Source organism: Plecotus auritus (assembly GCF_963455305.1).
Source record: "Plecotus auritus genome assembly, chromosome: 5".
NCBI classification, from domain to species: domain Eukaryota; kingdom Metazoa; phylum Chordata; class Mammalia; order Chiroptera; family Vespertilionidae; genus Plecotus; species Plecotus auritus.
The window spans coordinates 139,841,995-139,861,628 of NC_137776.1; the positions used below are offsets into that span (position 1 = coordinate 139,841,995).

Here is a 19,634-nt window from a genome sequence, read left to right on the forward strand (position 1 = left end):
GAACCCGGGACCCTTCAATTTGCATGCTGACACTTTATCCACTGAGCCAAACCAGCTAGCACAAGGGAAGAAACTCAACATCACACACAACCCCATCCAAATTATGCTTTCTGTAACTAATTTAATTCTCCTGACCTAAGACCCCAGGTGATGGTGACGCTGCTGGTTCAGGCACCTTTGAGAACCACTGTTCTAGAGGCTGCTCAAGGGAGGGGGTGTGTTTCTTGCAAGGAGCCCGGCAGTGGGTAAATTTGCTGCTCTGCATTTTTAGTGGCAGCCTGCAGAGCTTGCCAGCTTGGGTATAATTTCTAGCTCCTCCGGGAGAAAACCATAGCGTGGTGACAATCCACTGAGCCATTGCACGTCACCCTGTGGGTAATGAGGAAGAGAAGCCATCAGACCTCAGCCGGAAAGCCCTGGCGTGGTGGGTGGCTTGCCCAGACTCCTGAACCCACCCTCTTCCTGAGACTGTGGGTCTTAGGAGACCACAGCAGCTGCTGTGCAGTCTGAAGTAGCCTGCACTTCAGTCTCTGGTTCAGCAGCTCCACTAGCCCAGGCCCACAAGTACTGACCCTCGAAATGCAAATAGCATGAGGAGAGCAGGATGGAATCTCCGACTCCACTTTAACTCTGCCGATGGCTTATACAGTGGACTTGTTTCTTGTGATCCTGGCCACCCACCCTGTCCCGATCACCTTGGCAGTCCTAATAGCTGTGCATTGTAACGTTTTCTCCCACCCAGATGCTGGTGCTGTTTCCCATGTTCCTCCTCTATTTCCCTCCTCGAATAGCCTGGGGGCATTGGTTTGTTCTTAAAGTATGGTTGTGTTTACTTTCATGATTGGTTTTGAAAACCTCTTTTGGGTGTAAGATCCAGGACCAAAATGAAGACCTTTCATCCGGTCAATAAACCTTTGTTCCAGGCTCTGGGAGGTACCGTGATAGACAGCAGACAGGCAAAGAAAGAAAAATGCCTTTATTGCTCTGAAGGAATCTCTCTGAAGCATCAGTTTCCTCATCTGAAAAAAAAAAATAACAATAATGACCCCCATGTTGCACAGTTGTTGCGGTAGTTAAATGAGGTAATATATAATCAAGTCTTTGGTAGAGTGCTCGGTGCACACAACACAAGCTTGTTATTCAATTAGACAGAAGGATAACAATACAAATGTTTCAGTTGATAGGCAGAAGTATATTATGGCTTTATCATCGTTTGGAAAAAAAAAGTACTCAGAGAGAAAAGTGTAAAATGTTATCACATCTCCCCTTACCAACATTACCATTCTAATATCTGCTTATGTGAATACCCCAGGCCTTTGCTTACGGTAATTTGCCTCTTGCCTATCAACCAGTATAAGTTGTGTCTTTACAGCGTTACTGTCTGCCACGGGTATGATTACTACTGCTGTCAAGTAGCACTAACTACTAACCCTTTGTGAGCACTTACCATGCAGCATGCACTATTCCTAAATGCTTTAAAAATATAATCTCGCCGAAACCGGTTTGGCTCAGTGGATAGAGCATCGGCCTGCAGACTCAAGGGTGTCCCAGGTTCGATTCCGGTCAAGGGCATGTACCTTGGTTGCGGGCACATCCCCAGTAGGGAGTGTGCAGGAGGCAGCTGATTGATGTTTCTCTCTCATCGATGTTTCTAGCTCTCTATCCCTCTCCCTTCCTCTCTGTGAAATATCAATAAAATATATTTAAAAATATATATATATATAATCTCACTTACCTCTCAAGACCACACTGGAAAAGGCATACTATTTTTCATCGCCCTTTTACGGGTGAGGAAACGGATACCTGAAGAGTTTAAGTAGCACAGAAAATGTCACGTGGCTCTTACCGCATCATGTGTGAACCTTGTCAGAGATGCACATATGTATGTGTCAGGAGGAAAACTATCCAGCAGGCATGGTCCCGGATCTCACAATGAAGAGGATTCTGGTTCTACCTGCTCCCTTTCTTCTCCTTCTCTAACCTCTGAGGATGGTCCCAGTTTGCCAATTCGTCTGTTATGTTGGAGTTTTGTGCTGGAAAAAAATGGGTGAAACAAATGGAGGGAGAGAAGGATAAGCGAAATTTGAGTTAGGATTGTAGGCGGAGCTTGAGGAGTGTTGAGAAAAGAAGTGTGGGAGTGGCCATAGTGTATGTCGAAAGAGAACAAGAGATAAGAGAGGAATTTTGAGAGGTATGCCCTCTGATGTGTTCTCAAAAGACAAGTACATATCTTGAGTTATTTTTGAATAATTTGTTTTTTGGATGCCAGACTGTTTCTTTGATCCAGAGCCTGCTTTGAAACTGGACAAGGAGGCTGAACAACTTTTGAAACATTATGGCTGTATATTTAAAGCATTATAACTTTATCAAAGTTGTCCTGATTTTATGTGTGTGTTTGCAATATCATATATCTCTGGCGACAACAGATTTTGAAAAACTTTGTTTCTCTCGAGTCAGAACACCTAGAAATTACAGTGCCCTTTGCAGAATGCCATGAAGTATTGACATGTCTAATTCCCTCATAGGATAGCTTTAACAAAGTTACCTAGTTGGCTAAAAATAGATGAATGGAATTTGAGAGCAGGAAAGTATCTTAAAGAGATGGAAACACTCAAGATCATAGGAAAGTTTACTTACGGAAGTGAAGCCTTTACTACGTAAACTCTGTGCAGGTCTCTGCACCTTCACAGATAAGAGCACAGTCAGGTGATGGGGACACGTTTTGAGAAATGCTCCGTTAAGTGATTTTATCTTCCTCCAAAGACCACAGAGTGCGTTTACATGAATCTAGATGGTGTGCTGCCCAGCGAGGCTCTATGGGATAGCCTACTGCTTCCAGGCTACACACCGGGGCAGCATGTTACTCTATGGAATACTGTAGGCAATTGCAACACAATGGTAAGTATTTGTGTACCTAAATTTATCTAAACAGAGAAAAGGGACTATAAAGATATGGTCAAAAAGATGAAAAATGCTATACCTGTATAGGAGCTTGCAGGAGTGAATGTTGCTCTGGGTGAGTGAGTGAGTGTGTGGTGAGTGAATGTGAAGGCCTAGGACGTTACTCTGCACTACTGTAGACTTCATAAACACTGCACACTTAGGCTACACTGAATGTATAAGACAACACAAGAATTAAGCACGAGAGAAAGTGATGCAGTTAAGAGACGTGGTAAGCCGAAACCGGTTTGGCTCAGTGGATAGAGCGTCGGCCTGTGGACTGAAGGGTCCCGGGTTCGATTCCGGTCAAGGGCATGTACCTTGGTTGCGGGCACATCCCCAGTAGGGGGTGTGCAGGAGGCAGCTGATCGATGTTTCTCTCTCATCGATGTTTCTAACTCTCTATCCCTCTCCCTTCCTCTCTGTAAAAAATCAATAAAATATATTTAAAAAAAGAGACGTGGTAAACATGAAGTGTATGAGGCTGCTGCCAGTGTTAACACCGCATACTGTTTTACAGCAAACTTCTTTTTAAATAAAAGGAAACAGTACACTCTAATGATCAAAAATATAGTAAATACATAAGCCAGTAACATAGTCACTTATTATCATTATCAAGTATCACCGATGGTGCACAATTATATGTGCTCTACTTTTATAGCACCAGCATCATCACAAATATGTGAGTAACGCATTGTGCTATGATGTTAGGACAACTAAGACAACACTGGATGATAGGAATTTTTCAGCTCCATTATAATCTCACAGGATGTTGTATATGCAGTTCATCACGGACCAAAATGTCATCATATGGCGCATAACTACATACACAGTACACTTGACATATCAAGTTTATGAGTTTTTCTGATACTGTAAGTTTCCCGTTAATTCATCTATTTTTAAGTAGTAACCAACAAGTAATTCTGGAGTTCACAAATATTAGAAACAAATACTGTGGGGAAATTTTTAAAATGAAAAAAAAAATGGTATTTATCAGGTAAGAGTTTTCTGCAAATTGGGAATCCATCCTATATAATAAAGAGAGAATATGCAAATTGACCATCACTCCGTCACAAAGATGGCTGCACCCACAGCTGAGGCCAAGTTCCCACAAGGAGCCTTAATGAGCAATCAGCAGGGACCTGAGGCTACGCCCTCCCCCGCCCCCGTGGGGCTTGACAGGGGACCTCAGGCCGTGCCCCCCATCCCGGTGCCAGGCCAGGGGACCTGAGACCATGCCCCCCGCCTGGCGGGGCTTAATGAGGTACCTCAAAGTGTGCTTCCCGTCCTGGTGCTGGGCTAGGGGACCTCAGGCTGCTCCCCCCGCCCCAGCACCAGGCCAGGGGAACCTCAGGCCGCACCCCCCACCAGGTGGGGCTTGACAGGGGACTTCAGGCTGTACCCCCCACCCTGACACCAGGCCGGGAGACCTCAGGCCATGCCCCCCACCCAGCACTGGACCAGGGGACCTGAGGCTGCAACCCCCTGCCTGGCGGGGCTTGACAGGGGACCGCAGGCCATGCCCCCACCCAGTGGGGCTTGACGGGGGACCTCAGGCCACACGCACTCTTCCCCCCACCCCGGCCCAGTGGGGCTTGATGGGGGACCTGAGGCTGTGCTCCCCTGCCAGTGGGGCTTGACAGGGGACCTGAGGCTAAGCCCCCCTCCCAGTGCTGGGCCAGGGGACCTGAGGCTGCGCCCCTCCCCCCCCCCGGCAGGGCTTGACAGGAGACCTCAGGCCATGCCTCCCACCCAGCAGGGCTTGACAGGGGATCTCAGGCCGTGTCCCCCGCCTGGTGGGGCTTGACGGGGAACCTCAAGGTATGCCCCCCACCCTGGTCTGGGCTGGGGGACCTCAGGCCATGCTCCCCATTCTGGCGCCAGGCCAGGGGACCTGAGGGTATGCCCCCTGCCCAGCGGGGCTTGACAAGGGTGGGACTGGCTGGGTCTGGATCTAGCCCAATGTGGGGAGCCGGTCAGGTCTGGGTCTCACACGATTTTGAGGCGCATGTGGGTGGGCAGGGACTTGACTCTGGGTGGTGAGCCCCAGACTCTGACAGGAGGAAGGTTTTCATATACATTTTACTAATTTTCTTCCATCTCTGACACTTCTATTATAGAGAAAGGGCAAATAGCAATATTAAATTATTTCCTCTAATTAATCCCCTTTTAATGTGCACGAATTTCATGCACCGGGCCACTAGTTGTTTTATATTGGTGGCAGAAAATTTTGGTTCAAATCATTGAAAATGAGTATTCTGCAGGAATATTATGAGAACAATTTTGCTAGAAACAAAGAGAGTCACAAAGAGATAAATTGGGGAGTGTGCCAGTTAAACTTGGGTACTGATGTGCCACTCATCATATAAATGTTTTGAGTGTAGACATCTGACTGTGAAATGTAGTTAAGAACCAACATTTTCACTCTTGAGAATACATTTAATTATTCTCCCCATAGGAATTCTAATGTCTAATTACCAACCATCAATCAGAATATCTGATCCACACGGTACATCAATATTTTTTCCAGTCAAAATCTTGACATTTTGACTAGCTGGTTGATTTAGATGTTTGGACTAATATGGATTTAGATAAACTGTTTGCAAAAAGTAGACTGTCACTATGGGAGCTTGGAGAAAGGTCTGTTACTTAGGGTCTTGTAGTGGCTTTAGAGCTCTGCAAAGGGGGGAGCTGCAAATGAGATTCCCCATAAAGCCAAGACTCTAGAGGGCTGTAACTTTGCCTACTGGCACGGGACAATCACCAGAAAACTTCTGGGTGACAGTCTAAGTAGATAGATAGATAATAGATGATAGATTTTATAGTGACATACACACACATATATGTCCCCAAAGAATTTGTAATCATAGGATGTCCACACATGAATTAGGCCTGGGTTAGGATTTCAAATTTACATGACTCATACAATTCAGGAAGCCTCAGGCTGAGAAATAAAAATGAAAGTGGTTTTGGGTGGATCATACGTCTGTAGTGACTGGAAAATGCATCTGCAAATGCTCTCTGGAGGCTCACATGGCCGGATGAGACTCCCAGTCTCGGGAAATGGAATTATCCGTTATGACTATAAAATGTCTTTAAGATAATTAAGACTTAAAGAAAGAAAATATATGAAAAGAACAACTATGAAATGTGAATACACTGAACTGAAAATTGACAAAAAGAATTTCTAAAAATATAAATGTAGTCAATGAAATTAAAAACCTAAGGAAACAATAATACAAGTAAAATGCTGATAAAAAGAACATGAACAAAATGGAATGTAGACCAGAAGAAATTACTAGGATGTAGTACAAAGACAGAATTCAAATATTAAAATTAGGATAAGAAATAGTGTTTATAGAATGAGAAATTCTAACATACATCTAGTAGGTGTTTCAGGGGGACAGAATGGAGAGTAGGGAGAGGAATACCCAAAGCAGGACACTTAGACACAACTTAGCATAACTGTAAAATAACAAGGGCAAAACTGAAGGGGCCAGAGATATTCCAGTGACTAAAAATGCCAAGAAATAATGATAAAAATCCCACCACAATAAATAAGTACCCCAACATGCTGCTTTTTTTTTTTGGTTAATCGTCACCTGAGGATATTTTTTCCATTGATTTTTAGAGAGACTGTAAAGGAGGAAGAGAGACAGAGAAAGAGAAACATCGCTGTGAGGGACACATCAAAATGGTTGTGTCCTGCACACACCCTGACTAGGGCTGGGGATCGATTCTGCAACTGAGGTACGTGCCCTTGACCATAAAGAACTCTCGACCCTTCAGTCCATGGGCTGATGCTCTAACCACTGAGTTAAACCAGATAGGGCACATTCTTTTTTTTAATGCAGAAATACCAGTTTTCACTAAAATAAACCAGGCTTCCTTAGAAACATAGCTAATTCCAGATTTGTCCAGGATATATTCACAATGAACCTATAATGTCATATCATACAGACCACAAGGAACTATTGTGTTAAAATGACTTGGGAGTTAAACTTAATGAATAGCTCCCACTGGCCAAGATGAGACTATTTGAGGAAGAATAAGGATGATAACAGAAGTGAGTTAAAATAAATCTAATGTAATAAAATCTATGACTTCATGCTAACACTTCAAAAAACAAACAAACAAAAAAAAACACACCTCAGTGATCACCTTGGAGGATACCGGGACATGATGGTAGACTTATAGACCAACTACATTATTTTGAAAACCAGTAAACAAAGAGAAAGAATCTGTCATTTCTCCTAACTCCCCTGTATGAACTGAAACTTGGGGTAGCCAAAAGTATTTACAGCCCTTGTCAGTTTGGCTCAGTGGATAGGGCATCGGCCTGTGAACTCAAGGGTCCCAGGTTAGATTCCAGTCGGGGCACATGCCCGGGTTGTGGGCTCCATCCCCAATAGGGGCCTGCGGGAGGCAGCCAATCAATTATTCTCTCTCATCACTGATGTTTCTCTCTCCCTCTCCTCCCTCTCCCTTCCTCTCTGAAATCAATAAAATATTTTTTACAAGTATTTACAGAAGAATTTATAGGAGAGTTTAGCTAATAACTGAAAAAGTAATGATAGGATTAGAATATCATCCTTTTACACACCATAAGGAAATAATGGATCTAGACATAGTATTCACCTAAAACTGCTAATATCACAAAAAGAGGGACAACCAGACATTATGTGCCTCCTCAGATAAGCACAACACCGACTGTAGAGGAGTCTTGCAATACACAAAACAAAATAAAAACACAAGTCCGGCCAAAGCCTCTATCAGCCGTGGGCAAACTACGGCCCGCGGGCCGAATCCGGCCCGTTCGGCTGTTCTATCCGGCCCACGGAGCCGAAAGAGCAGAGGGTTCTCTTGCTCTCCCCTCCGCTCCTTTACTTTGAATTTATATTAGTTCACACAAACACACCATCCATGCTTTTGTTCCGGTCCTCCGGTCCAGTTTAAGAACCCATTGTGGCCCTCGAGTCAAAAAGTTTGCCCACCCCTGCCAAGAAATAGAAGAGAGAGAGGAGAGTGTTAATACATTGGGGATGCAATCAGCAAAATCCAGATTGTGGGATTCTACAGAACAAACAAATCAATTGGGTTCCTCAACAGAAAGTTTCAAGAAGAGAAAAAAGGAGAAATTTATAGATTAAAGGAAATTTAGGAGACCTATGAACCAATTACAATGAATGGATCGTATTTGTTTCCTGAGTGTGAAAAATGTATATAATACAATCAGAAAAGTGTGAACATGGTTAGAATATTTGATGATATCCAGGTATTATTATTACCTTTAGCTTTCTTAATTTATCTTGGTTGTGTTAAAATGTACACACACACTCACACACACACACACACACACACACACACACACACACGGAGGCAATCCTTAAAATAAAGTAGCCTGGCTGAGTATAATTTGTTGCCCAGTTTGTTAAGAAACCAAAGATACCTAGGAAGTCCCAAACAAGGCAGTGAGAGTTGATATGTGTGAGGTAGAACTACGTATGATGACCAGTGAAAGTAGTTGTTGCTTACATCAGGAAGAGCATTGAAGAGCTGGCTGGCTTCTATGCTACTTGGGAACATGACTGCTGGGGGGAATCTCTTCAACTTATCAAATTGCACTTCAAGTGGGCTTAATAAAATTATGCTTTTTACAAATGGTAGTGCATGATAAGGAAGTGGACCTTTTGGCACTCAACTCAGTATCCTTTCAGATCATGATCAGGAAACCTACAAAGTCACGGCAATAAGCCTCTGAAGTTTAATGAATCCTTTGCTAGGGAAAAAGAATACAAATTCCAGTTTAGGTCCATTTTATTTCCAACATTGTATAAAATACTAACTTTAAGAAACTAGAATAAGCCCTAGCCAGTTTGGCTCAGTGGATAGAGCATTGACCTTTGGATGGAAGGGTCCCAGGTTTGATTCTTACCAAGGGCATGTACCTCGGTTGCAGGAGGCAACCAATCAATGTGTCTCCATTGATGTTTCTCTATCTCTCTGTCTCTCTCCCTTCCTTCCACTCTCTCTATAAATCAATGGAAAAATATATCCTCAGGTGAGGATTAACCAAAATAAATTTTAAAAAATTAAAAAAAGAAACTAGGATGATTAAAAATATTACATTAGGGATATCATGATGGGAAAATACCATCTTAAAAGTATTCAGGTAAGCACAGCAAATTGCAGAGATTATGGGACTTAAAGTGTGGATTCCGATTTAGGAAAACATTGAGATTGCCTCTAATTATTTGGGGTTGATATGTTAGCAGCCAGATGTTTAGGTTGCTTTCTTGATTTTTCTTTAAATTCTCGTCTCTTATAAAGAGTTTTTTGTTTTGGAATTGAAGGTTTTTAAATAGTCATCATAAAGCATAACCTCATGATGTTTGATTCAGAAATAAAAACAATCTTATAAGCCAGATTTGTAATTATCGATGAGTCAACAAAGAAATTACAATGGAAATTAGAATTCTTTAGAATTGAAAGATAGTCGATAAAATTAAATATTCAAGGGAACATTACTACAAGTAAATGCAACCGAAAGGAACATGAAGTCATCCAAAGGAAGAAGGGAGCACACAATACAAAAAGAGCACAAATTAATGAAATTGAAAACAAACGTTGTTGGGGTTTGAGAGAGCCAAATAAATGACTTTGCTGTTTTCTCTCAAACTCTGAATCCACTGAAAGATCAACAAAGAGTTATAGATATGAAGATCAAATGATCACCGTTATTAATGATTAACTCTTTGAGGTTGTGATTTAGAGCAAGAGACAAAAAGATCTGCTAGTACTCCCTGCCCACCCTCCGTTTGTAGAACTTGGAACTACACACTAGAAAGAGTCCACTCACCTGGGATGATTATCTAGCACTGGTCTGGAGGGTGGAAAGAGATCCAATGTGCTTGGGATGTTTGATGGTTTACATTCATCCAGTCAATAAATGAGGACCAATGGCTGTGGCCCACAACAGATATTGAAGTCCACCTTTAAGCAGAGGATCAAGGAAACAGGAAAGGAGTCAGGACTATTTAGGGAAACCTGTTCACATGTAAATCACGGGGGTAGGGAATTAGTATTTTCTACTGTGAAACACAATGGAGAAGATCAACCAAATCAAATATCTTAATTTAAATAAAATAAATACATTTAGGGCAGAATTAGAATGTAAAATAAAAAGAGGAAAATGCACAAGTAAACATGTTAAGATAAAGATGGGAATATAAACTAAGATAAAGCAGATATTAAAATAACATAACAAAAGAATAATGTAAGTTTTATACAGAGAAATTGGAAAATTTAGACAAAATGGGTAATTTCCCAGGAAAATATAATTTTCCATAACTGAGTTAGAAAGAAATAGAAAATTATATGAACTTATAACCATTAAAGAAAGAGAATCTATAATTATATATAAAAAAATATACCCAACCCCTCCCCTGCCCTCACCCCTGAAAAAAAGAAGAAAGAGAAGAAGGTAGAGGAAGAGAAAGAGAAGAAGGCGAAGAATCATCACCAACTCAAAATTATTTTAGTGGTGAGTTCTACCAACAGGCAAATCCAATCTTTTACAAATGGTTCCAGACAATTTGATCCATCCAAATATTTTTCAAGGATGACTTAAATTTCTTCTCTAAGGGGGAACAATTTTGTTTTTCTTTAATTTTTAAAACTTGTTTTGGTAACTTTTACTCTCCTTTTATTATATGTACTAAAGGAGAAGAACAGGCTGTAAAAATATTGTTTCTTCATTATCGGAAGAATGGCCAAGGTGAAATGGGAGCTGTCATTGCTGGTGGAAATGTAAGATGGTGCAGCCACTTGGAAGACAGTTGATTGGTTTCTTACAAAACTAAATGTACTCTTACTGTACAATCTAGCAACTGTGTTCCTTGTTCTGCACCCAAAGAAGTTGAAACTTATTTTCACTCAAGAACCTACACAATGTTTATAGCAGCTTTATAACTGCCAAAACTTGGAGGCAACCAAGATGCCCTTCAGCAGGTGAATGGTACTACACAATAAATTGGTACATCCAGACAACGGAATATTATTCAGTGCTAAAAAGAAACGAGCTGTGAAGCCATAAAAGCACAGGGAAGAAACTTAAGTGGAAGAAGCCAATCCGAAAAGGTTTCCTGCTGTATGATTCCAACCATATGACATTCTGGAAAAGGCACCACTCTGGAGACAGGAAAAAAGATCAGTGGTTACCAGAGGTTGGGGGCCGAGAACAATGAATAGGCAAAACACCGAATTCTTAGGGCAATGAAACTACCCTGTATGATACTATCATGGTAGATACACATCATTGTACACTTGTCCAAACCCATAGAATGTGCAATGAATAGCAAGGGTAACCCTAATGTAAGTTATGGACTTTGTTTGATAACAGTGTGCCATTGTAGGCTCATCAGCTGTAGCAAAGGCACCGCTCTGGTGGGGGTGTTGATAATGGGGAGGCTATGGGGGTGGTGGGTATATGGGAAATCTGTAATTTCTGCTCAATTTTTCTGTGAACCTAAAACTTCTCTAGAAAGTCAAGTCTATTAAACTTTTATTTATTTTTAAAATATATTTATTGATTTTTTACATAGAGGAAGGGAGAGGGATAGAGAGCTAGAAACATCAGTGAGAGAGAAAGATCAATCAGCTGCCTCCTGCACCACCCCCCCACCACTGGGGATGTGCCTGCAACCAAGGTACATGCCCTTGACCAGAATCGAACCTGGGACCCGTGAGTCCGCAGGCCGACACTCTATCCACAGAGCCAAACCGGCTAGGGCAAGTTTATTAAACTTTTAAAAAGAGGAGACAGCATATTCATTTGAGTACATGTTTGAGGCAAAGTTCAGGGGAGAGATCGGAGGGAAAGTTTTGTTAATTCTTCATTGAAGAAAAGCCAAGAGCCCAAAGCTCTGCACAGAGAGCTTCCTGAGATCTGGCGCAGTGTTAATACCCCACCCACATCCCCTCGGCCCACCCACAGGTTCCCTTCAGCTTCGCAAACACCTGGAAGCCTTCCCCTCAAACACCTGTCTCCCTCCCCGAGGGTGTTCTGTGGCTGCTGGAGCGGGTTGGTCCAAGGGCAGGGCAGGTTGGGATACTGGACAATGACTCTGCAGCCCTTAATCAGTAAAGGGCAAGCTTTGATGGATAACCATCCAGCTTTTTCACCCCTTGGAGGGGCAGTTCTAAGGTATGTTCTGCACTTGGTCTCAGAGGACCTCCAGCAAACCAGGGCCCATTACACGCAGAGGCACCACTAAGCAACACACGCTTTATTGTCTTTCCTCCCTTTATAGATTGCCTCCCAAATAAATGATCTGTACCCAAATCCTTATCTCAGAGGCTGCTTTTGAGGGAACACAGATTAAATCGTGTTTACAAACCCCTGAAACTACGTGCAAAAGGAGGCATTCCCGTGTGTTTTTCTGGGAAAGGGTGCAGAGCTTTCATCAATCCTCAAAAATCCTTACCGCAAACCCTCAGAAAGAGTAAGAACCACGGTTCATCGTTCCATGGATGGGAAGAGTTAAGTTTTTCTGGTCTAATCTAATCGCTTTCAGCCTGGGAAACCAAAAGGAATGGAGGCAACATTTTAACTTGTTGACAGATCAGCTTGATGGGAACCGGGTGGCAAAGAGAACAGCACCCGTGCGTGGGAGCTCAGAACAGGAAAGATCTTTTTTGTTTGTTTTAACCAGTGTATTCCTCCCCCACCACACATATACATATACACTGAGTGGCCAGATTATTATGATCTCTGAATGCATAATAATCTGGCCACTCAGTGTATATCCTATATAATAAAAGGCTAATATGCAAATTGTCCCCTCAACCAGACCAGCAGGCAGGCCAGCCAACCGCCCATGTTCCCTCCCGCTGGTCAGGCTGGCTGGACCCCACCCATGCACGAATTCATGCACTGGGCCTCTAATACACACACACACACACACACACACACACACACACACACACACACTGATTGTCTGAGTTTAATCTCATGTGTGTGTGGCGGGGGGGAGGGGGTGGTGTTTTGTCCAAAGTAGAAGTCCAGTCACAAAAAAGGCTCTACTTACATAAAGTACCTGGAGTTGTCAAATTCCTGGAGACAGAAAGTAGAATGGTGGTTGCTGGAGGCGGGAAAATGAGGAGTTATTGTTTAATACATGTAGAGTCTAAGTTTTGCAAGAAGGAAAGATTTCAATGTGAATGTTCTTAACACTTTAATATACACTTAAAATGGTTAAGATGGTAAATTTTAAAAGCCACGGATCTCAATAAAGAAAAAATGGGAGGAACTGTGACCCCCACATTGGCACTAACACTTTTCAAGGACAGGTGCTCACAGGTATATAGTAGCCACTTCAGGGACAGGCAGATTTTAGGGTTTTCGATGTTCAATAAGAATATTTTAATGTTATTTTTCTCAATTATGGTAATCAAAACTATTTAAATTTATTCTGCATAATATGGCATTTGGAGGCAGGAAAGGGGGTGGGGGGTAAGAGATCAACCAAAGGACTTGTATCCATGCCTATGAGTGTGACCAATGGACACAGACAGTATGGGGGTGGGGCCATGTGCTGGGGGTGGGAGCGGGCGGGGAGAGGTCAATGGGGGAAAAAGGAGACATATATAAAACTTTCAACAATAAAGAATTTTTAAAAAAGGATGAACCCTCATTAAAAAAATTAAAATGAAAATCAAATTTGGATTATGAAAAAAAAAGTGATTCCATTCTAAGCACCTCTAAAGATTAAAGCACCTTTAAAAATTTTTAAAATATGGCATTTGAGTATGTTTAATTGCTAAGCAATTGACTTTTATTGACTTCTAGTGTCTGGCCACTACTAAATGGGTATGTCTTCATGACAAAATATCTTTAATCTGTCACCATCCTCCTGTCAAAGTCCTGTATAGTGTTAATTTGCTGGTAGAAACCCCTTTTTCTTGAGTAAGATTTTCATGTTGCTGCTTTTAAATAAATTGAGACTTAAATTTGCCATCATGGAAGTGACAGGAATGTACAGTAGTGGAGTACTGTGATTGCTGCAGTGGGTGCAAAATGTGAGGGGCTGGAGCCAAATAGCCACTGGAGGACATGTGATTCCCCTGCAAGAGCAAAGGCTTCCCAGCAGTTTAAATATCCTGGGTCGCCCGGGCCAGGTAGCTCAGGTGGTTGGAGTGTTATCCCACACATCAAAGGCTGCAGGTTCCATTCCCAGTCAGGGTACATATGTAGGTTGCGGGTTTGATTCCTGGTTGGATACAATGTTTCTCTCTCTCTGAAAAAAAAATTAATGAAATCATATTCTTAGGAGAGAAATAAATAAATAAATAAATAAATAAATAAATAAATAATATCCTATGTTGAAGTCAAAGAGACTATGATATAAAGAAAACTTATTAGTAAGATCAGGTTGTTGTTAAGTCCTCTATTTCAACAATCAAATACTTAACTCCCTAATAAAACCAGAAATTTGTTTTTGACATCTGTTAGGAAAAAGAAACTTCAGATATGATTTTCCTATACTAATGCCAATAATTAGGTTAGAGAAACACATTCAGTCCAGATTGTTGGTAATTCAGTAGAACTAACAAATGTCAAGTGGATATGATAACTTTTCAGAGTTTATAGAGCACTGCAATATTAAAATTGCCTCTTAATTTTGGTTAACTATAAGGTATGATTCCCTGAATTAGGAAACAAAACCTTCTTGTTATTAATATAATTTTGTACCAAATACAAATAGGCATTATTCAAATTGATATTTATGGAAATCAAAGAACAAGAGCAGAATAAGTCTAGATTTGGACTTTTTTTTTTACATTTACCAGTTTGTTATAAAGGATAGGGAAGAACAGCCAGTTAAGAGTCCCATAAGTTCAAGAGCTCTGTCTCTGTGGGACTGGGGTGCACCCAACCTCCCATATATGGATGCATTCTGCACCCCAGAAGCTCTCTGAACCTTACCCTTTTGTGTTTTATGAAGCCCTCATTACATAAGCATGATTGGTTAAATTAGGGACAGTGAGCAATTGATTCAACTTCTAGCCCCAACCTCCCTGAAGGGTCATTTGTTTTTTTAATTACCAAATCCTACATCAACAATTTAGTTTTAGCCAAACAATAATTTCTATAATTTGATGTTATAAATATGCAATTGATTGTTTTTCTTGTTTGGGTTTGCATTTAATTTATGTTCTTTTTCCCTTTGTATAGTAAATGAGACTATTCCTAGGTTTACCTGTGCTTAAATAATGCTACAGTACAAGTACTTAAGTGAACCCTGGGAGTACATGAGAATTTGATTTTATAAGGGCTTTGTACATCACTAAGCTAGAGAAATACTATCGTAAAGTCTCAGAGGAAAGCAATATCAGTGTTGTTTGGGTTATCATTTTGGGAGACCATTCTCCATGGGAGTTACATTTCTGCCCATCTTGTGAGCAGAGGCTGATGGCTTTTGTACTGGACTATCTTTTCAAGGATATTTGTATAGTGAACAATATTTGAAGATGGAGATAATATCTCTGTGAAGCACAGTACAGATTTGCTTCCAGTGTTGGAAGACAGAGTAAAAGGGAGGCATGCTTATTATCCATTATAAAAGATTTGAGTTCCCTAAGCTTGTGTTTCTCTCTTTACAACGCAGCCTCCTGTGTATGCAGGTGTCACCTGGCCCTCTTCATATTCCCCATGGGCATGAAGACTTGGGAACTGGCACATAAAAGCAGGTACTCTGACTGTTACTATTGGTGTGAATAAAAATTATCTTTTGTCTCTGCCCCAGGCGTTCCTAGTCTTTTGCCCCATGCATGAAACTGTAGCTGGCTAAATTGTGATCTTGCAAGTAGGATGAACTCTCAGGCCCTTCATAATTCTAGACAGTCATGTTGGCCTCATGAGGGAAGTGGAGTTAGAGATGTGACCTAAAGTGTAGGTATGATTTTTCAGATAAATGTGAAGCTGGCATTCCAACTGGATGACTGTCACAAACATGTAGAGTGGGAATTGGCTGTGGTCTGTGTGGGGTGGTGACTAGATTAGCGTGACTAGAATAGAGGGTTGGGGCTAAGAAGTACCAAATATCAGACTGGAAAATAAATTTGGGGTTAAATTGTCATATGTTTCAATGTTAGGATAAAACAAATTCTGTATTGCCCCCTCTTCCCCCACCACGTCATTCATGCATTCGTTTATCTAAGTTTCTAAGTAGGGAGATGACATATTGAATGTCAAAGTAGGATGTCATAAAAGAGTAAAGTATTGTTTAAAAAAATAAGATCATCAAGTTTCTTATCCTGACTCTGCCACTTACCAACTGTGTGACCTTGGGCAAATTATTTCTCTGAGTTCAGTGTTTCCATATGTAGCTTAGGGAGGTATTGTGAAAATTACAGACAATGTCTCTAAAATGGTTAGTGCAGTACCCAGTACATAGGGGTCAATAAATGGTGAAGGCTCTCATCTAGTATGTGCAGAATGTAGAAGTGAGGGCAAAGGTCGCCTTTGTTTGGGAGTTATTCCATTATATAAGGTTAGTGATGGTGATAGGTGTGGGGGGATGGGAAGCATTCCATCCTCCTATGATTAGGTCTTAGTCTGAGTCTGTGCCTCTGGGCTGTGAACTTCCCAAGTGTTTCCCAGTCCCCCCAACTCCTAAGTTGGGACAGGATGGCCAGATGGGCTGGATTTAGGCATTTCCCTTCTCCCAGGTCAGTGGGGCTCTGTTAATACCTCAGCAGGATAGGCTCCTGTTAACAGTTTCTCCTGAGTGGGGGCCTGGTTAAGAAGAGCAGAGTGCTGGGAGTATTTCAAAAGAGTTGCTTTCCCCTCCCCCTTCCAGAAGCCCAAGGGGCTTTTTCTCAGCAGTGACTATGGGAGCCTGGTTGAATCTGATTATACTGTGGAGACCCCAAGTAGGTCCCCCTGGAGTATTAACTCTCAGAGCTGTCTGCAATGAGCCTGTCATTCGTCAATTACAGTTCAGGTTTTCCTCCTGGGACTGGCTCCTGTGGGGATCAGAAGTCTCTGGAGGCCGCCTGTCCCTCTGTCTGTCCGTCTCTCCAGTCTAGGGGACAGTGGTTTGCCCTGTGTCCTCCCTCTGCTACAGATCAGAGAAGAGTTGTTGATTGTTCCGTCGGCTCCATTTTTTACCTGTTGTTGGATAGAGAGGTGATTTCCTGGCTCCTTCTGTGCAGGACTGGGACCTGGAAGTCTTGCGCGCTGGCCGGGGGCCGGGGGCAGGAGGAGCACTGAGGAAGGAAGCTCTATGTCCCAGTCGGTGAGTCTGTGGTGGGGAACATCGAGGTGAGGTGACCTACAGGTGCCTATGAGAGAGGCTGGCAGGCATCTGCCAGGTGTTATTGAGGCGTCATTTTTCCTTTTCAGAAAAATAGCTCCTTAAAGTGGATGTCTCCCGAGTTCGGTGTAAAACCTCTGTCTCTCCCTCCCACAGAGCTGGCACTCACCGGAGGGAACCAGAATAGCATGCAATGTTCTGACAGCTCTCCCAGCAGTGAGGCTAAATACAAACTATTCTAAATCTGTATCTGCTGCGAACATGAACAGGGACACAGTGTCATTCCGCTGAGGTCCGTCCGGACAAATTATATGCAAAGAAGGGATATGCACGCTCCATCATTCCCCTGAGTTTTACAACATCACACCTTTGTGACCCAAAAAATAACTGGCTTCACTTAGAGTCTCCTTTGTGTGGTAGCTCTGTCATGAAGACAGTGAGTGCAGACCGAGAAAGAAATGGAAAATGTGGAGGAAATAGAATACAGGTTTTTCTGGTGATCTCGGTTTTGTATCCTTAAATCAGTCCAGTCTCTGTTAAAGGGGCTTATTGAGTGGTAACACAGAGAAGTGCAGAGAGCAAGACGTTTTCTCAGAGTGGCAAACCCAGCATCTCATGGAGAACTCGTGGAAGTATGAGGCAGAGCAGTGGCTCTAATCCTCCATCCGAAGGTCTGGGAACCTGAGGGACAATGAGCTGTGCTCCTGACAGCTCCTCCATCCACCGACCGCCTTGCTGACTCCTCTCTGCTTCTCTCGCCTGGTGGCCTTGTCTCATTTTCTGTCTTCTTCCTCGGCATCTTTTGGCTTATTCCTCTGCTGCCAACTGCGGATTCTTTCTCTCTAGATCTCTTTTTAAAACCCCATATGAGAGCCCTGGCCCGTGCTCTGGGACTGACCTGTCTTGATCACACTCTAGTCCATTGTCCACCAGCTTCCTGACTCTGAATTCTCTGTTGATCATAACTCCTCACCGGGCCACTCATATGGGCATCTTTCTCTCTGGCTTCTGACACTTCAGTACCCTTCAAAGGCTTTGACTCAGACTTATTCTGTCAATTCTGTCCATTTCACATCGCCTCAGAAAGAAACCCTGACCCAGTGGGCCCACTGGCAGTGAAGGGTACAGGGTAAGCTGCTGTAACAAAAGACTCCAAAAACAATAGAGGCTTAAATAGATATGAGCTCAAGTAACAGTGCGGAGGTACATGGTCTATCGTTACCTGCTGTCGTTAACACATAGCTTCCTTCTTTGGATTGAAAGTGGCTGGTCCCATTAATGCCTTTTGCCAGCCAGCAGGAAAGAGAAAAAGAGAACTGCACACCTTTAGAAAGTGCACATTGCTTAGGCTCACATCCCACTGACAAAATCCTAGTCATGTAGCCTCACCCAGCTTCTAATGAGCCTGGGAAATATAGTCTCTAGATGGGCAGTCATGCCCCGTTACAACTTGGAGGGGGTGCCTGGTTGGCCCACTGAGAGGAATGGGGGTGAATGGATCCTGTGTAACAACTAGTGGGCTCAGCCACAGGGAACAACTTGACCCAAGCTCAGGGGCAGATCAAGATTTTATGGGGCCTGAAGCTTATGCAACTTTTAGGGTTCTCTTTAAGATAAAGAATGCCAATGGTTAACCAGAAAATTATGAATACAGCACCTTAGAAGGGGCCCAAGCTAGTGAGGAGCCCGAAAGCTTAAGCTTCATCAGCTTCATGGTTAAGCCACCTTTGCTCTGGTCCACTAATCCACATCCCAATCAAGTTCTCCCAGCTCCTACAAAGGGTAGTTTGGACCATTTCTATAGGATGGATCTCCTTGACTTTCAATGCCAGTGCCAAAGGTGGCAGCAGCATTTTGCTAAACGATAAGGAAACAAAACATGTCTTACATTTCCACTTCCTGATGCTCTCGCTGTCGTCCCTATCTACCCATGCAATGCCATTTGCTGGTGAGCTGTCCCCAGCAAGGGTTGAAAAATGCTCTGCCACGAATGGTGTAACTGGGTTGTAGTCATAAAACTGCTGCTGTGATTTCTCCTCAGGAGCAGCCTACTTCCCAGCCCCTGATTGGTGGAAAGACCTCCTTATTTATGGACAATTATTCTGTGCAGACAAGATCCCATAAGAAGCCTGTTTGGCAGCTGCTCATGGAAACTCTTACTGTGTCTTCATTTTCATATCAGTAAGCACGCTGTAGGAGATGAAGAACAGACTGAGGACCATGGCATTATCCCGCACAGTCAATCAAGACCAGGCTAATTAGATTTTCCAGGTGCTTGGAAACTGTGGGACTGCATATCACATAAATATATGGATACACATCCCTAACCACGAGGACCAAAGAATTGCTACAAAAGGCTTTAGGAAATAAGTCTTT

At 42.6% G+C, this 19,634-nt stretch overlaps 1 long non-coding RNA gene across 3 annotated transcripts; it reads right to left on the reverse strand.

Annotated features, from left to right (window-relative positions):
• Nucleotides 1–814: 814 nt before the first annotated feature.
• Nucleotides 815–19,246, reverse strand: LOC308248727. 3 transcript variants are annotated; one of them, XR_013960640.1, is made up of 6 exons: nt 19,147–19,246; nt 17,114–17,246; nt 13,029–13,082; nt 9,800–9,933; nt 1,847–2,033; nt 953–1,019 (listed from the first exon to the last, which is right to left on the reverse strand). It is a non-coding gene; the product is annotated as an uncharacterized lncRNA (long non-coding RNA). The 3 variants fall into 3 exon arrangements; XR_013960641.1 differs by lacking the exon at nt 19,147–19,246 and adding an exon at nt 17,428–17,476; XR_013960639.1 differs by lacking the exon at nt 19,147–19,246 and having other exon boundaries at nt 815–1,019; nt 17,114–17,402.
• Between the last annotated feature and the right edge of the window lie 388 nt (nt 19,247–19,634).